Consider the following 15,753-nt stretch of genomic DNA (forward strand, 5'->3'; position numbering starts at 1 on the left):
GAAGAACTTTAGGGGCGCCTGAGTGGCTCAGCCAGTTGAGTGTCCAACTCTTGATCTTGGCCAAAATCTTGAGGTCATGAGATCGAGCTCCAAGTGGGCCTAAGAGTCTCTCTCTCCCTCTGCCCCTCTCGCCCATTCACACATGCGTTTTCTTGCTCTTGCTCTTTATCTCTAAATTAATTAATTAATTAATTAGGAGGAACCCTAAACACCAGGCTTTGGACTTAATCTGAGAAGCGTGATAGCTCGTCAATTCATGACGCACATCATACGTCGGATGTTAGGTCACCATCCCGTTCTACAAGGGGGGACAGGTGAGGGGTGAGGAGGGCGGCAGAACTTGTGTGAAGACTCCTTTGTACTCTTTCCGTGCTGGGTCGTCGAGCCTGTGGCTGGCCTGGAGCTCTCTGCCCACATGCCCCTTCTCCCCCTCTTGCTGGGGGGGGTGGGGGACGCACTTTACTCACATCTGTAGCTCAGCACCTCAGTCGGTCCAGCTGATGTAAATATTTGCAGAACTGACCCAGGCAGCATTAGCTACACGCCTTCCTCTTTTCCCTGCCTCAGTTTCTCCACCTCTAAAGGGAAGGTAGCCTTGATTCTCAGAGGATACACTTTACCCTCTCAGCCCGTCCCTCTTCGGAGCTAATAATTACCAGGATCGGTTAGGAAACACGAGATCTGAAGGCTCTAGAAATCAGTTCCATCCTGCGACCCAGAGTTTGCCCAGAGGTCTGTGCTCTTGTAGTTCAGCCAGATCTGGGGGACATTTGAGACCCCAGAAATCTCGGGGGGTTAGAGGAATCTTTCACCTTTGACTCCTCACTATTCTTGTGCACTGAAGCTGAAAAAGTAGATGATTTCCCTTTGTGCCCTGGCTTCCAGGAAGCTCACAGGCACTCCTTGACTGTAGAATGGTGGGGGACAGCCCCGGCTTTCCTACCTATGAGCCCCGGGGAATGAGGCGCGATGCTGGGACACGGGGGGCCACCTGGGAGAGAGAAGGGGCCCAAGGCAGGGACGGAGGGGAGGAACACACCAGGGAGTGGGGGCGCCGCGTGGCTTCCTAGCTGGGCTCCCTGCTTGCGCCCCACGGCCAGGGAGCCCCCGCTTCCAGCGGAGGAAGAGCCCGGGTCCGTCCGAACGGCGCGCAGGGACGCCGCCAGGGGGCGCCGGACACCAGCGCGCGGCTCCCCCGCGAGGTCCCGCTCTGCGCGCCGGGGCTCCGCCCACCGCACCAAAAGCGCACCCTGGGCCCCTCACCGCCTCTCTTCCGCCTTCTACACCCAGATGAGGTATCATCGCCTCCAGGAAGCCTTCCTGGGCTTCAGGCTGGACCAGGCTTCTCCCCCGGGCTCCCAGAAGCCCCTGGGCTCTGTCCACGCCATCAAGCACCGCTCCCTTCTCCGGGGGGGGCCTGGGTCACCCGCGGCTCCAGAACGGCCACCGTGGCTGTGGCACTCGGGCGAATGAAGATACGTTCAGGCCCCGCGGCGCGCGGAGCCGAGAGCAGAGCCCTGCGGCCACCGGCCGAGCGCCCGCGAGGCCGAGAGCGGGAGCGAGGAGCAGTTCTCCCCGCAGCCTCCAGGGGGAGCCCGGCCCCGCCGGCCCCGGGCTCCAGGCGCGGGCTCCGGGCGAGAAAATTAACCTCTGCTGCTTTAAGGCACCAGTTTGCGGTGATTTTTTTTTTTTTTTGCAGCCCCAGGAAACAAACACACCCACCTTTAAAATGGGTATAATAAGAGCTTCGAGGGGCGCCTGGGGGGCTCAGTCGGTTGAGCCTCCGACTTCGGCTCAGGTCATGATCTCACGGTTCATGGGTTCGAGCCCCGCGTCGGGCTCTGTGCTGACAGGTCGGAGCCTGGAGNCGAGCCCCGCGTCGGGCTCTGTGCTGACAGGTCGGAGCCTGGAGCCTGTTTCAGAGTCTGTGTCTCCCTCTGTCTCTGACCCTCCCCTGCTCACGCTGTTTCTCTCTCTCTCTCTCTCAGAAATAAATAAAATATTAAAAAAAAAAAAAAAAAGAGCTTCGACCACAAAGGATATGGTGAGGAACAGACCCAAGGAATAAAATTCTTTGAACAGCAGCTACTTAGCTCATAGTCGGTGCTGAATGCGTGAGGCCCTGACTCTCTCCTGGCCACCTTCTCTGCTGGGGGGAGGGGGCAGGGGGGATGGGGGCTGGGCGGGGAGGGGGGCCTGGGTAGGGACAGGCTAAACGAGACCCGACTCCAGGGACGCAGCAGGTGAGCAGGGAGGATTGACCCTAGGAAGCATCTCCTAGTCACGGTGACCTCCGCTCCGGTTCCGCAGGCCGACTCAGGGCCCTGCACTAAGAGGCGTGCACTCTGTCCCTTGTTCATCTAAGGCACTGCACCAGGCTCTGCAGACGTAGGGAGCCCAGTACAAATGGTTTTCGCTGCAGGCAGGGGTGGGCTGGGTGGGGGACAGACAGCTGAACACGTGAATTAATACACTTTTCTGAAGCCTGCGGATGGAGGGTCAGGAAAGGGTCCCCTGCTGGGGTGAGGGAGGGACATTTCAATCTCGATTGTCAAAGATTAGTAGGAGTCGGCCAGGGGAGGGGGAAGGGACAGGCGGGCTCAGATGAGGCCAGCAACCTGATGCAGAAGCTATGTGGCTGGAACTCAGCACGGAGGCCACTGTGGTGCAGGAGGGACCCGCTTTAGGGGCGTCCAGGGTGGCAGGGCCCACGCACCCCCGGCTTGGGGGGTCAGGGGAGGACTCTGGAATTTTCCGGAGATGAATGGAAAGCCATCGAAACCTTCCAACCCGAACAATGTGACCGCCAGAGTTTTAATTTTCAGAAACCTCTCTGCACAATGAAATACGTTTCGTGCCTAGGAGGGAGGCTATAACAGAAACGACAGACATTGGATAAGGCGTGTGGGTGAGGACATGGGGACAGCGGAACCCCGTGCATTGCTGGTGGGAGCATAAACCAGCGCAGCCGCCGTTCCTCAGAGGGTTGAACAGAGTCACCGTGCGTCCCAGCGGTGCTACCCCAGGTGTCTCCGCGAGGGAAAGGCGCACCCGCTTTGCAAACACTTTGCCCGGATGTTCACAGCAGCGTCTGCGCGCGACGGCCCCAAAGCGGGAACAACTGTCAGCGATGAGTGGATGAAGGCTGTGCGGGCTGTTGTGCAGTAACATACGGTCATCAAAAGGAACCGAGTCCTGACAGATGCCAGGACATGGATGAATCTTGAAAACACTGTGCTCAGTGAAAGTCACAAAAAGCCACATATTATCTGATGCCGATTGTGCGAAACACCCAGAATAGGCAAATCCCTAGAAACAGAGACTAGACCAAGGAGAAGGGGGGCGCGGGGTGCCTGGCAAAGGGCAGGGGGCTTCTTCCTGGTGTCATGAAAATGCCTGGTAGGGGTGAGGGCTGCACGGCTCTGGAAAGGCTGAGGACCACGGAACTGGGCCCCTTTACGTGGGACGGAAAGGTCCTCGGAGGGCTGTCTTCCAGCCTAGCCCACGCCGTCTTTTCTCAGACAGCACGCCACTGTGCCTTGCTTTTCCTAGAGTTATGATCATAATTCTGCTTTGTTTCCACGTCTGTTACCTGCTCGGCGTTCTCAGCTGACGTTTGCCCTGTAGTCCCAAGCTTAGGCCTCGAACCCACGTCCGTGAGCGCTCCGTGCTGGGCGAGCGGAAGACAGGACTCTCTTCTCGCACGGGGAGTTCACCACACCTGCACCCTCTCTGGCCGCCCCATTCCAGCCCTTCCCACTCAGTTCCTGCCCTGCGAGCCCTTCACCTTCACCCCAGCACCGACCCCGGGGATGCCAGCATCATTGATTCCTCCTGCCCTCCAGCTCCTCACTCCTACTCTCCCTCACTCCTTCCGTGGCTCCCCACTTCATGAAGGCTCCCCTTTATTTGTCTCCCCTTCCTCCCCTCCTGAGCTGACGCCCCCAGTTCCGCATCCCTGGGGCCTCAATGACTCTGGTGGACACTGGTCAACCCCGAGTCGCACGCAGTCTCTGGCAGTCCTGGACACAACCGATCTCCCTCAGCCCTCCAGCCCAGGACCCCGTCCTCTCCTGATTCGGCACCACCCCAGAGCGGCCCCGGAGAGCAGACCCCTTCTCCTCCCGGTGCTGTTTTTTGCCCCCAAGAAAAGGCTCAAAACTGAAAGCTACCCGGAATTGAACCATTATATTATCCACTCAAACCGAAAGCAAAAGGGAACAATCAAACTCACTGTTATTCATTAAGTGACTGCTTACACACCGCTCAGGGCGGGGTTGGGGGGGGGGTGTGGTTGACAAAAAAAAAAAAAAAAGTGCCCTAAGAGCTGAGCTCCTCGGTTCTGTGCTGCGGGCACTTGGGGCTGGATCATTCTTTGCTGCGTGCAGTTGCCCTGTGTTTCTGAGCACTAGACGCCAGCACCGCCCCCCCCATCACCTGGCTGGGACAACCCACCGTGTGTCCGGACGTTGCCACATGCTGGCCAGGGCAGAATCGACCCCTGCGGGAGGGAAACCCTCTGCTCTGGACCAAAGGCACTGGATAGCGCATCCTTGGAAGTGTAGCGGGGCCCTCCAGACAGACCCGGACACAGCAGGGTGTGTGTGTGTGTGTGTGTGAAGACAGAATGAGATTTTAATAAACTGGCTCAGTGGGGATGGTGGAGGCTTAGTTAAGTCCAAAGTTTGCAGGGCAGACCATCAGGCTGTAGACCCAGAAAAGATGCAGTTCAAGTCCAAAAACCATCAGGAGACAGAATTCCCCTTTGCTCAGGTGAACTGGTCTTTTTTAGTTCTATGGAAGCCTTCGACTGATTGGATGAGCCCCACCCACATCACGCAGGGTAATCTGCTTATACTCAGAGTCCACTCACTTAACGGATAATCGCATCCAAAGAAAAAAATGCTTTCACAGAAACATCTAGAATAATGTTTGACTAGGTATCTGGCCACTGTGGTCTAGCCAATGTGATGCATAAAATTCACCATTGCAAAGGGATGCAGGCTACCCGTAAACGGAATCACTTAGGAAATCTTGAATTTGATCTGGTAGTTTTCTTTCCTTCTTCCCTCCTTTCCTTCCTTCCTTCCTTCTGGTTTTTATTCTGGAAGAGTTATTTTGGAGCTACTTTGTTGTATTGCAAGCAAAAATACAACTAAGCATGTATGTTCGTGGGTCAGGAGTCAAGATTGCAGGTTAGAACATAAGTACCTGTTACAGAACCAAATAATGTAAGAATGTTAGAACTACATTCGAAATATGGACACAGACTCGTGGTTTTAAATAACTACATCAGCAACTATTAATGATGATTCTCTCTCTATGTATGTCCCTGTGTCCTATGGGTGGGCCTCGAGCTGCCTGGGACCCGTAACACCTCGGTGAGCCACAGGGCACGAAAGCTTCCAAGGATTCCCAGGGTCATGTCAAGAGGACGTGAGTGCTTACTTACAGGCCGAAGTTCTGACGATTTGAAGCCCAAAAGAAGAAAACTGACTCTATTTGATTAAAGCACACTAATGCTTCAAAACACAAAGCCCAGAGTGACACAGAACATGAAAAAGTTACAATAATGGGGGTGCCTGGATCTCTCAGTTGGTTAAGTGCCCGACTCTTGATCTTAGCTCAGGTCATGATCTCACGGTTCACAGGATCGAAGTCCTGCCTCCCGTTACACACTGACAGCAAGGGCCTGCTTGCCTTACTCTCTCTCTCTCTCTCTCTCCCCTCACCCCGCCCCCCCTCGTCTCCTCTCTCTCTGCCTTTCCTCATGCTGACTGACTTGATCTCTCTCAAAATAAATAAATAAATGTTTAAAAAAAGTTACCATAATGTCCTACAGAACGTGACCATAATAGAACTTGCTTCTGCTATCTTATCATTCATGTGGTTATTGTATCAATAAAGAATACTTTTGTTTGGGGTGCCTGGGGGGCTCAGTGGGGTAAGAATCTGACTTGTTCAGGTCACAATCTCAGGATTTGTGAGTTCGAGCCCCGTGTGGGGCTCTGTGCTGACAGCTCAGAGCCTGGAGACCGCTTCAGATTCTATCTCTGTCTCCCGGCTTGTGCTCTCTCTCTCTCTCTCAAAAATAAAATAAACATTAAAAAAATAATAATAATAAAAAGAATACCTTTGTTTGAAGACAGTTTCTACCCGGAGGCAAGGCCTCAGCAAAACAATCCAGTATTCTGTAATTTTCATAATGTAAATTAGGACCTGTTTCATAATAATCTCCAGGGAGGGGCAGGTGGGTGTGAACACAGACAAAGTAAGATTAACATAAGAGTCAATCATTGTCAGCGCTGGGGGATGGGCACAGAGATCCGTTGTGCCTCTGCTCAACTTTATATATTTATAATTTCCAGGATGAAATTTTTAAAAAAATTTTTATTTTATTAAAAAATTTTTTTAATGTTTATTTTTGAGAGAGACAGACAGAGCGCAAGCAGGGGAGGGGCAGAGAGACAGGAAGAAAAAGAATCCGAAGCAGCTCCAGGCTCCGAGCTGTCAGCACAGAGCCCCATGCAGGGCTCAAACTCACAAACTGAGATCATGCCCTGAGCCAGAGTCAGACGCTCAACTGACTGAGCCACCCAGGAGCCCCTAAAGATTTTATTTTATTTTATTATGTTTATTTATTTTTGAGAGAGAGAGAGAGTGTGTGTGAATGGGGGAGGGGCAGAGAGGGAGAGAGAGAGGGAGACAGAATCTGAAACAGGCTCCAGGCTCTGAGCTGTCAGCACAGAGCCCAACGCGGGGCTCGAACCCACGAACCGGGAGATCGTGACCTGAGTGGAAACCAAGAGTCAGAGGCTTAACCGACTGAGCCACCCAGGTGCCCCAGCACTTAATAAGTGCTTGTTGAATGCATATTCATTTGAAGGAAGGAATTAGTGAGGTGCTTTATCCTACAAGCAAGTGCACTTAAGGAGCTGAGTTTTAGTTTTATTTACTTTGGATGAACTGTGAAGAGCATGTGTCCAGCGCTATAGCGTTGGACACACGGGTCTAGAGAAAGCAGGAGGCTCAACGATATGGAAGGATTTGAGGAGCAGCCGCAGACCCGCCCCTCCCCCCCCAACCCCTCCTGTTATAAACCCTGCGGTGGGGTTATTTGTCTGGGGAAAACTCTGGTGTGCAAGATCTGCCCAGGACCTGCTTATTCAACATACACCGGCTCACTTAACCCTCACAATCAAGTCGTCTGTTAAATACATTACTTATTGATTTTATTATTTTTTAAGTTTATTTTTCAGAAGGAGAGTGAGAGGGGAGGGGCGGAGACAAAGGGACAGAGAATCCCAAGCAGGCTCCGAGCTCACAGTTCGGGGCTCGAACCCACGAACCGCGAGATCATGACCCGAGCTGAAATCAAGAGTCTGACCCTTAACGGACGGAGCCCCCCCCCCCGCTCCGCCCCCGGCGCCCCCTTACATTAGTTTACTTCATCCTTCGAGCGGACCCGTGAGGGAGAGGGTATGATCATTTCCAAGTGAGGACATCGCGCCGGGAGGTCTTGCCCGAAGCCACGGCCTGCAGGGCGGACGTGTCCCTTGGGCTTAACCTGGATGCCTCCCGCCTCCCCAGGGAGCTGTCTAGGGGGCCCGAGGCGGTCACAGCTTCACAAGACCTAGTTTGTCCCGCCCTGTGGGGGGGCTGAGTTAGGGTGGGGACACGACAGAGAAAACTCACCTCTCTCGCGGGATATGGGCAGGGCGCTCACATGCAGGCCTAACACCCAGAGGCCGGTGTCAGAAGACACCAGGGTGCAATTGCTCTGCATCTGGGCTGCCAGGGGGAGCAGGAAGGGGCCAGAGAGATAGGGGCGCAGGCACAAGTAGGGAGGGCAAGAACAGCCTGCCGGGCCGGCTGCGAGGCTGGCTGTCTCCAGCTCCGGGACGTGGATGCACGCGGGGGGCCCCTTCCAGGGGCCGGGCGGCGCCTGGGACGGGTGGGCTTCGGGAGGGGCTGAGCAGCAGTTAGGTCAGACCGAGGCCTGGAGTCCAGGCTCCCGGTGCCCAGCCAGGTCTGGGGGTGCCCCGCACCATCCCTCCATCCACTGCCCCCTCCTCCCCCCACCCCAAGTCCTGAAACACACACTCAGTGTAACCGAGCGTGCAGGCCCGGGGCAGGGGAAGTCACTGCAGCCCGTAAGTCCTGTTTTCTCCCCTGTAAGGGTGGGGGGGAGAGGGGTGGGGGGGAGCACCACCCTCCTCAAGCTCCAGCGGAGAGGGAGGGAGGGCACGGGGGAGGCGCTTGGAGCTGGAAAGTCAGGGCTCTGACCCACCCAGGTTGGCTGGGGGTGAGGGGCCGGTGGGGACTGAGCCCCGAAGAGGGAGAGCACTTCTGAGCCAACACAGGCAATTTGGGGCTGGGCAAGAAAGGGCCCCCAGGCCTGCCAGCCTCCAGATCCCACAGATAAAGAGCGATTAATGTCTAATCCGGTCTTCATTCCAGAGATGGACAAACCAGTTTGCCACTGCTCAACCGGAGAAGCCTCACCTTCCCCCAGGGCGAGGGCATGGGAGCTGAGGGTCAGTCTGAACTTCCTCTGCCTCAGGCATAGCCCTTGGCCTTGACTCAGTGGCAGGAGGGGGGGAGCTCCAAGAGCTTCTCCAGGACCCAGCGGTCTGATTGCCCTCAGTCCCCTGTGCCCTAAGGAACTTGGGGACATTCGGTAAATTCAGGTTGTAGATCAGTCCCCTCACCTCCTGCCGCCCTCAGGTGGCACTGGGTGGGAGAAGCTGCCGCTGGCCCCAATGGCCCCAAGAGATCAAAGCTCTAGGACAGAGGACCAGTCTCACAGACCCCAAAGTGGACGCCGTCGGGAGCAGGAAGAACCTTGCGGATTGCTCACCATGCTGGGTTCTGAGCGCTGGGCGCTGGGCGCTGGGCGCTGGGTGGCGGGGTCTAGCCACTTTCCTTCTTTGGGCTCCAGAGCCTCAACTGGGGAAAAGGGATTTAAAGAGTCTAAAACCGACATCTTGATTCCCTGTCCCCTCCAGACTCGCTCTTCCCATGCCTCCCCTGTCTCAGTGTACGGCCACTCCATCCAGTGGATGGTGGAAAGTGGCCCAACCTTCAAAATATATCCTCAGGGTGAACATTCCTGGTGCCCCGCAGATGCCAACCTGCCCCACGCCTCTCCATAGCTCCTTCCAGGAGAGAATCTGATATGAACCAGGATGCACTGGGCACCTTGGAAGAGTGTCCTGTCTTCTACTTACATTCATTTAAAAATTCTTTCGCTCAATCATTCAACACTAATGGGCACGTATCGGGGGCAGGGCACGGGACTCACTATAATAAAGAAGACTCCATCTCCATCGTGGCTGGGGAGGGGTTCCTATCCTGGGGCCTTGGGGGAGCGAGTCACACCGACGGCTTGATGTCACCAAAGCTACACAGATTGTGTGCAGGAGAGCCACCGAAGGAAGGCTTCCGGGGAAAGATGGATTTGGGCTGGGCCCTGGAGGACGGGGGACCTCTGTGCAGGCTCATGGGCACACGGGGCAGCGGGCACAGGGGAGGGGCCTTTGAGAAAGCCTCAGTTATTGATATCAAAGTTGGGAAGCACAGAGAAAGCTCTCATTTTTGGAAACACAAAGGGCAAAAGAGAGAGCATGGTGACCTTGGGGACAGGCCAGTGTCCCAGTGGGGCTGGTGGCAGGGCTGAGGGGAGCGGGGTGGGGGGGGGAGGTTGGCGGGAGCTGACCCACAGGCAGGGGGGAGGGGGGAGGATGGAGGGAGCTGACCCACAGGCAGGGTCTTGGACCCTTGGGCGCAGGGGTCAGCAGTGTGGCGTCTCCTGAACACCGTCAAGGCCCCCAAAGGGGGTTTTGCATGAGGAAGGTGACAACCAGATTTATACTTTAGAAAGTCCCCTCTTGAGGGGCACCTGGGTGGCTTAGTCGGTTAAGCATCCGACTTTCGCTTAGGTCACGATCTCACGGTTCGTGGGTTCGAGCCCCGCGTCGGGCTCTGTGCTGACTGCCAGCTCAGAGCCTGGAGCCTGTTTCAGTCTGTGACTCCCTCTCTCTCTGACCCTCCCCTGCTCATGCTGTCTCTCTCTCTCTCCTAGAAATAAATAAAACATTTAAAAAAAAAAAGAAAAGAAAAGAAAGTCCCCTCTTGAAAAAAAAAATGTTTCAGAGAGAGAGGCAAACCGTAAGAGACTTAAATAAAAACAGAGAACAACTTGAGGGTTGATGGGGGTAGGGGAGCGGGCGGGAGGGGGAAATGGGTGCAGGGCAGCGAGGAAGGCACTTGTTTGATGAGCACTGGGTGTTGTATGTAAGTGATGAATCACGGGAATCTACTCCCGAAGCCAAGAGCACACTGTGCACACTGTGTTAGCCGACTTGACATTGAATTATATTAAAAAAAAAAAAAAAAAAAAGAAGGCCCCTCTGGCTTCTGGGTGGAGGTGCACTGAAGGGGTACGGGTTAAAGAGACCCAGGAGGAGGCAGGCGGCGTAGTGGTGAGGGAGTGGGTGCTGCGGTCCCATGACCTATGTTTTTTTTTTTTTAATTTTTAAAAATGTTTTATTTATTTCTGAGAGAGAGAAAGAGACAGCATGAGCAGGGGGGAGTCAGAGAGAGAGGGAGACACAGAATCCAAAACAGGCTCCAGACTCAGAGCTGTCAGCACAGAGCCCCCGTGGGGTCCGAACCCATGAACCGTGAGATCATGACCCAGGCCAATGTTGGACGCCCAACCGATTGAGCCCCCCAGGCGCCTCCCATGACCTATGTTTAAATTCGGCTTCTTACTTGTACCTGGGGGTCACCAGACACACCCATGTGTCCAGCATATCGGTGTCAGACACCGTGCTGGGAGCCAGGGTCCGAGGCTCTGCTCCGGCCCAGAGAGATGCTTACCTTCTCGCGCGCAGATCCTCCACCTCAGTTTCCCCATCTGTAGACTGGAGGCAAGAATCATACCGCCTCCCAGACCGGATGTGATAAATGACTAAATATACGTCAAACGCTTATCGGAGTCCCCAGGGAGCTCCTGCTCTTAGTTACTAGTCCAGGCAAGAAGGCACCGGCAGAACCGATCGGGAACTGTGCTCCCCCAAATCCACAGGCTGAAGCCCTGACCCCCGGGATCTCGGAAAGTGACTGTATTCAGAGCCTGGGCCTTTAAAGAGGTAATTAAGGCAAAATAAGGTCCTGAGGTTGAGCCCTAATCCACCCTGACTGGTGTCCTTAGAAAAAGAGGTCGGAACACAGACGCACGGTGGACACAGTGGGGAGGGGGGTCTGGGCGGGGGGGAGGGGGGTCTGGGCGGGGGGGAGGGGGGCGCTCATAAGGAACCAAATCTGCCCACACTCTGATCTCAGACTTCCTGCCTCCGGAACCGTGAGAAACAGGTTTCTTTTTTTCTTTTTAAAAATTGTTTAATGTTTTATTTATTTCTAGGAGAGAGAGAGAGAGAGAGAGAGAGACAGCGTGAGCAGGGGAGGGTCAGAGAGAGAGGGAGACACAGACTGAAACAGGCTCCAGGCTCTGAGCTGGCCGTCAGCACAGAGCCCGACGCGGGGCTCGAACCCACGAACCGCAAGATCATGACCCAAGCGAAAGTCGGACGCTTAACCGACTAAGCCACCCAGGCGCCCCGAGAAACAAGGTTTCTAAGGCTTAAGCCCTTAGCAGGACCGGACAGGAAGACACGAACATGAGTCACTTGGGGGAGGGGGACGAGTGTGCCCAGCACACAGTAGGCCCTCGTTATCTGTTGAATGCGGTTGGATTCAGCAGGACAGGACCCCGAAGTGGGGACTGAGCTCAGCCGGGAGAAGGCAGGATAAATCTGAGGGGGCTGGCCCGAGGGAGACGAGGTCTCTAATCTCCAACACCGCCCAGCCCCCAGCCACAGAGCAAGCACTTCATGCCTCTGCTCTGCGAGGGGCACCTTGAGACCCCACATTTACCGAGAAAGAAACGAAGGCTTTGGAAAGGGGCAGGGGCCTCCGGGGCCACCAGGGTGGGCGCGCTGTGCAGGAGAGGTGGCTGCAGCCTGGGAGAGAGGCGGGAGCTTCTGGAAACAGCCTGCAGCTGGGGGTGGATGGGCCAGCTCCCCAGGCTCAGGTTACCTTACTTACATTTCATTTCATTTCGTTTTAAAGTGACTGGATCTAGGGGCGCCTGGGTGGCTCAGTTGGTTAAGAGTATGACTTTGGCTCAGGTCATGGTCTCATGGTTTGTGGGTTCGAGCCCCGCGTCGGGCTCTGTGCTGACAGCTCAGAGCCTGGAGCTGCTTCAGATTCTCTCTCTCTCTCTCTCTCTCTCTCTCTCTCTCAAAAATAAACAAACATTAAAAAAATAAAGAAACATTAAAAAAAAGAAATAAAGTGCCTTGGTCTCAGCACGTTGGAAAGCTTGGCTTCAGGACGTCTCAGGTGTGGCGCACACCGAAGGCCAGAGCTTGCTGCGCTGAGGATTACCAGCGACTTCTCTGACTTCTGAAGAAAACAGTCAAGGAAACCGGAGGCCCAGGCCTCTCTGGTGCTTGAAGAAACATGTCTGGGTCAAGAATTTCCAACCCGTAAATTCCCCACGTTTCAGATTCAAAGGAGATCTGTGCAGGGCGGGGGTTTGCATAACCTTTCACATCCCAGCGCTTCCTGCTCCGTGGCTTCCTGACAAGCGCGTCGTCTGGGCCAGGGTTCACAAAGGTGGCCCGATGCACCGAGGCGCGCAGGCAGATGTGAAGTCAGACTGAAGGCTCGGGATCAAGCAGGGAAAGTTTAAAAAAATATATATTTTGGGGGGGCAAAAGCGGTTTTGGACTGCGCACCCCGGGGCCGTTGAGCACAGGAACCCCCTGTCAGGGCCTCCGGGCCCCCCACCCCGTTCCCTCTGCGACCAGCATGGCGGCTGCAGGCGAATGTGTCGCGATGACCCCCCTCCTCTGTACTTGTCCCTCTTCGGAATTCACCAAACAAAAGTCAGCATCTTTGAAGTGGAGGCTTGTTTATGAACTCAAGACTTGTTTTTTTTTTTCCAGAATGTTTTGAGGCCTTAGCCGATTATTATTTTAACTCTTTTCCCCAGATGTTCTTGCCATATTTGGGCAAGACAGAGACAGGAGGACTTTACTGTTTTTTCATGAGAAACTTCAGGGTCTGGGAGAAGACCAGGGGTGCCTGGATCTTATCCCTCTCGTGGGCCATTCTGGGCTGAGCCTTCACGGACGACTCAGCCAGGTCACGTTCAAGTCCAGGGACACAAACAATCGTCGGACAAGAAATGTCAGCCTGTAAAAACTCTTGGAGATCTCTTAGGAGACATCCCCCCACCCCCCCCGCAGGGCCTTGCCCAAAAGATCCCTATCTCTGGGGCAGAGACATTCTGTCACTTTCTGTCCCCAAGATAAGGATCTGATCATCCACTCAGCATGTCAGGGCTCCGGGCAATGTGTCTTCTGCCCATTTCACAGAGGGGAAAGTGAGGCTCAGAGAGTCGGCATGTTTGGTTTTTAAACACATCTTTACTTGGACAAATTTCAAATCTATAGACACATTTCAAGAACAACACAATGAATATCCATAATTTTTACCAAATATTAACATTCTGTGACATGTGCTTTCTCACTCTCTCTCTCTGTCCCTTATGTATCTGCTCTCGTTTCAGATGTGGTGATATCGTCCGGCATGCATCTCCTTCCACGTGACTGCGACACTGTGACTGCATTCTGGAAACGGGACACCTAACTCAGATTATTTTCCAATACACATTCCATAATCTGGATTCCCCTCATTGTCCTACTTGCTGTCAGAGGGCTCATTGTAGGTAGTTTCCACCCAGGAGTTAATCAAGGGTCACAAGGGCCCTAGTAGTTATGTCTCCTGCATATGTTATGTTCCCGGCCTCTTGTTTTGTGTTGTGTTTGCCTCTGCCTTCGCCGACATTCACATTTTCAAAACACCCAGGCCAGCTGGTTTGCAGAAAGTCCCTCAATTTGTCCAGTTGTTTCTCTTGATCTGATTTAGGTTAGACTTTTGGGACGGGAGCTCTGCAGAGATGGTCCTGAGCCATGACTCTCAGAGGCATGACTCCAGGAAGCACATGAAGTCAGTCCACCCATTATAGGTTACCTTATATCTGATCACTTCCCTAAGTCAATGTCCCCAGATCCTGCATATCTCGTTCCTTAAAAAATCTTTCATCTATGGGGCGCCTGGGGGGCTCAGTCGGTTAAGCATCCGACTTCGGCTCAGGTCATAATCTCACAGTTCATGGGTTCGAGCCACGCGTCAGGCTCTGTGCTGACAGATCACAGCCTGGAGCTGCTTCAGATTCTGTGTCTCCCTCTCTCTCTGCCCCTCTTCCACTCACACTCTGTATCTCTCTCAAAAATAAATAAACATTAAAAAATTTTAACAAAATCTTTCATCTATGGTTTTAACATTCATTGAGATGATTCTTGAAATCAGTTATCACCAAGATGTTTGCAAAACGGTGATTTTGGGTTTGTCATTCTTTGTACCTTTATGAATTGGTGTTCTCCGAAGAAAAATGCTCTCTTCTCTTTTGCAACATTTTTTTTAACTTTTTATTTTACATTTAAAAAAAATGTATTTGTCTTGAGAGAGAGAGAGAGCAGGGGGGGCGGGCAGAGAGAAACGGAAACACAATACTAAGCAGGCTCCACGCTGTCAGCACAGAGACCAATGCAGGGCTTGAACAAGAACCACAAGATCATGACCTGAGCTGAAACCAAGAGTCAGGTGCTCAACCGACTGAGCCACCCAGGCGCCCTCTTTTACAACATTGTTTAAAGTGCCAGTGTTTCATCCAATGGGCTAGATGTCACTTCTATTAGCAAACTTTCCACCTCGACCCTTCAAGTCCCTTCTGTGCCAGCACTTTGGACATAGCCCCATCGTCTTCCAGTACTTCTTTAGTTTCTAGGCTCCTTCTGACAGTCTCTGTCCAGCCCGGGAGATATGATCTCTCCCAGGGGCCCTGGTGCCTTTCACTGGGGAGTGCTTTTTCAGGACCCAGAGTGCTAAGTGGGCCCCTTGCCCCTTGGGAGCGAGTGCTGCCAGGCCCTTTGAGTAGACAGAGCTAAGGAGTTGCTATTTTTCTCATAACAATACTGCGAATTCAAAACTCCATAAGTTCTCCTTCCCCCTTCCAAATCTTCCTCATCCTGTATTGAGGACCTAGGTCCTGACACCAGTTCTGGGGAACACCAAAGTGGCTGCAGAACTGCTCTGCCCTCCTCACCCCTACTTCACTGCTGTGGTCCGGGGTTGGTCTAGAGCTCTCTCTGCCCTCACCGGGCTCCCTGCAAGGGAGTAGTCAGAGAAGCCTTGTCAAGCCTCTCAGTAGTTTTCTGCACAGGGTTATGTCGTTCATGCTATACCTCGACTCCTTATTTTCTGTTAAGTTTCCAATCCCCGCCCCCCACCGGCTTACTCATTTCTTATATGTAAAATATAATATTTCAGGCACTCTTGGAGATTCCTGATGCTGGCAGGAACCATCTAGTCCATCAGTATTTTCCAACGCTCCCCTGGGAAGCAGGCCTTAAACCCCTGTGTCGTACTTTTGAAATTTCTAGGGGGAGGTACTGTGTTCTGCCAGTGTGTGCGTTTCCGAGACTTTCTGTGCGTCCCTGGAGTGTCCCTGGCCGTCCCCCAAGGGTCACACCGGGGTCTCGGGATGGCTCACAGGCCCCGGGACCTCAGGGTCTCCATGGCAGCGCTTTTTCCGACTAGCCTGTTTCATCTTCACAG

The sequence above is a fragment of the Hyaena hyaena genome, unplaced genomic scaffold (assembly GCF_003009895.1).
Source record: "Hyaena hyaena isolate Hyena2069 unplaced genomic scaffold, ASM300989v1 scaffold_4, whole genome shotgun sequence".
NCBI lineage: Eukaryota > Metazoa > Chordata > Mammalia > Carnivora > Hyaenidae > Hyaena > Hyaena hyaena.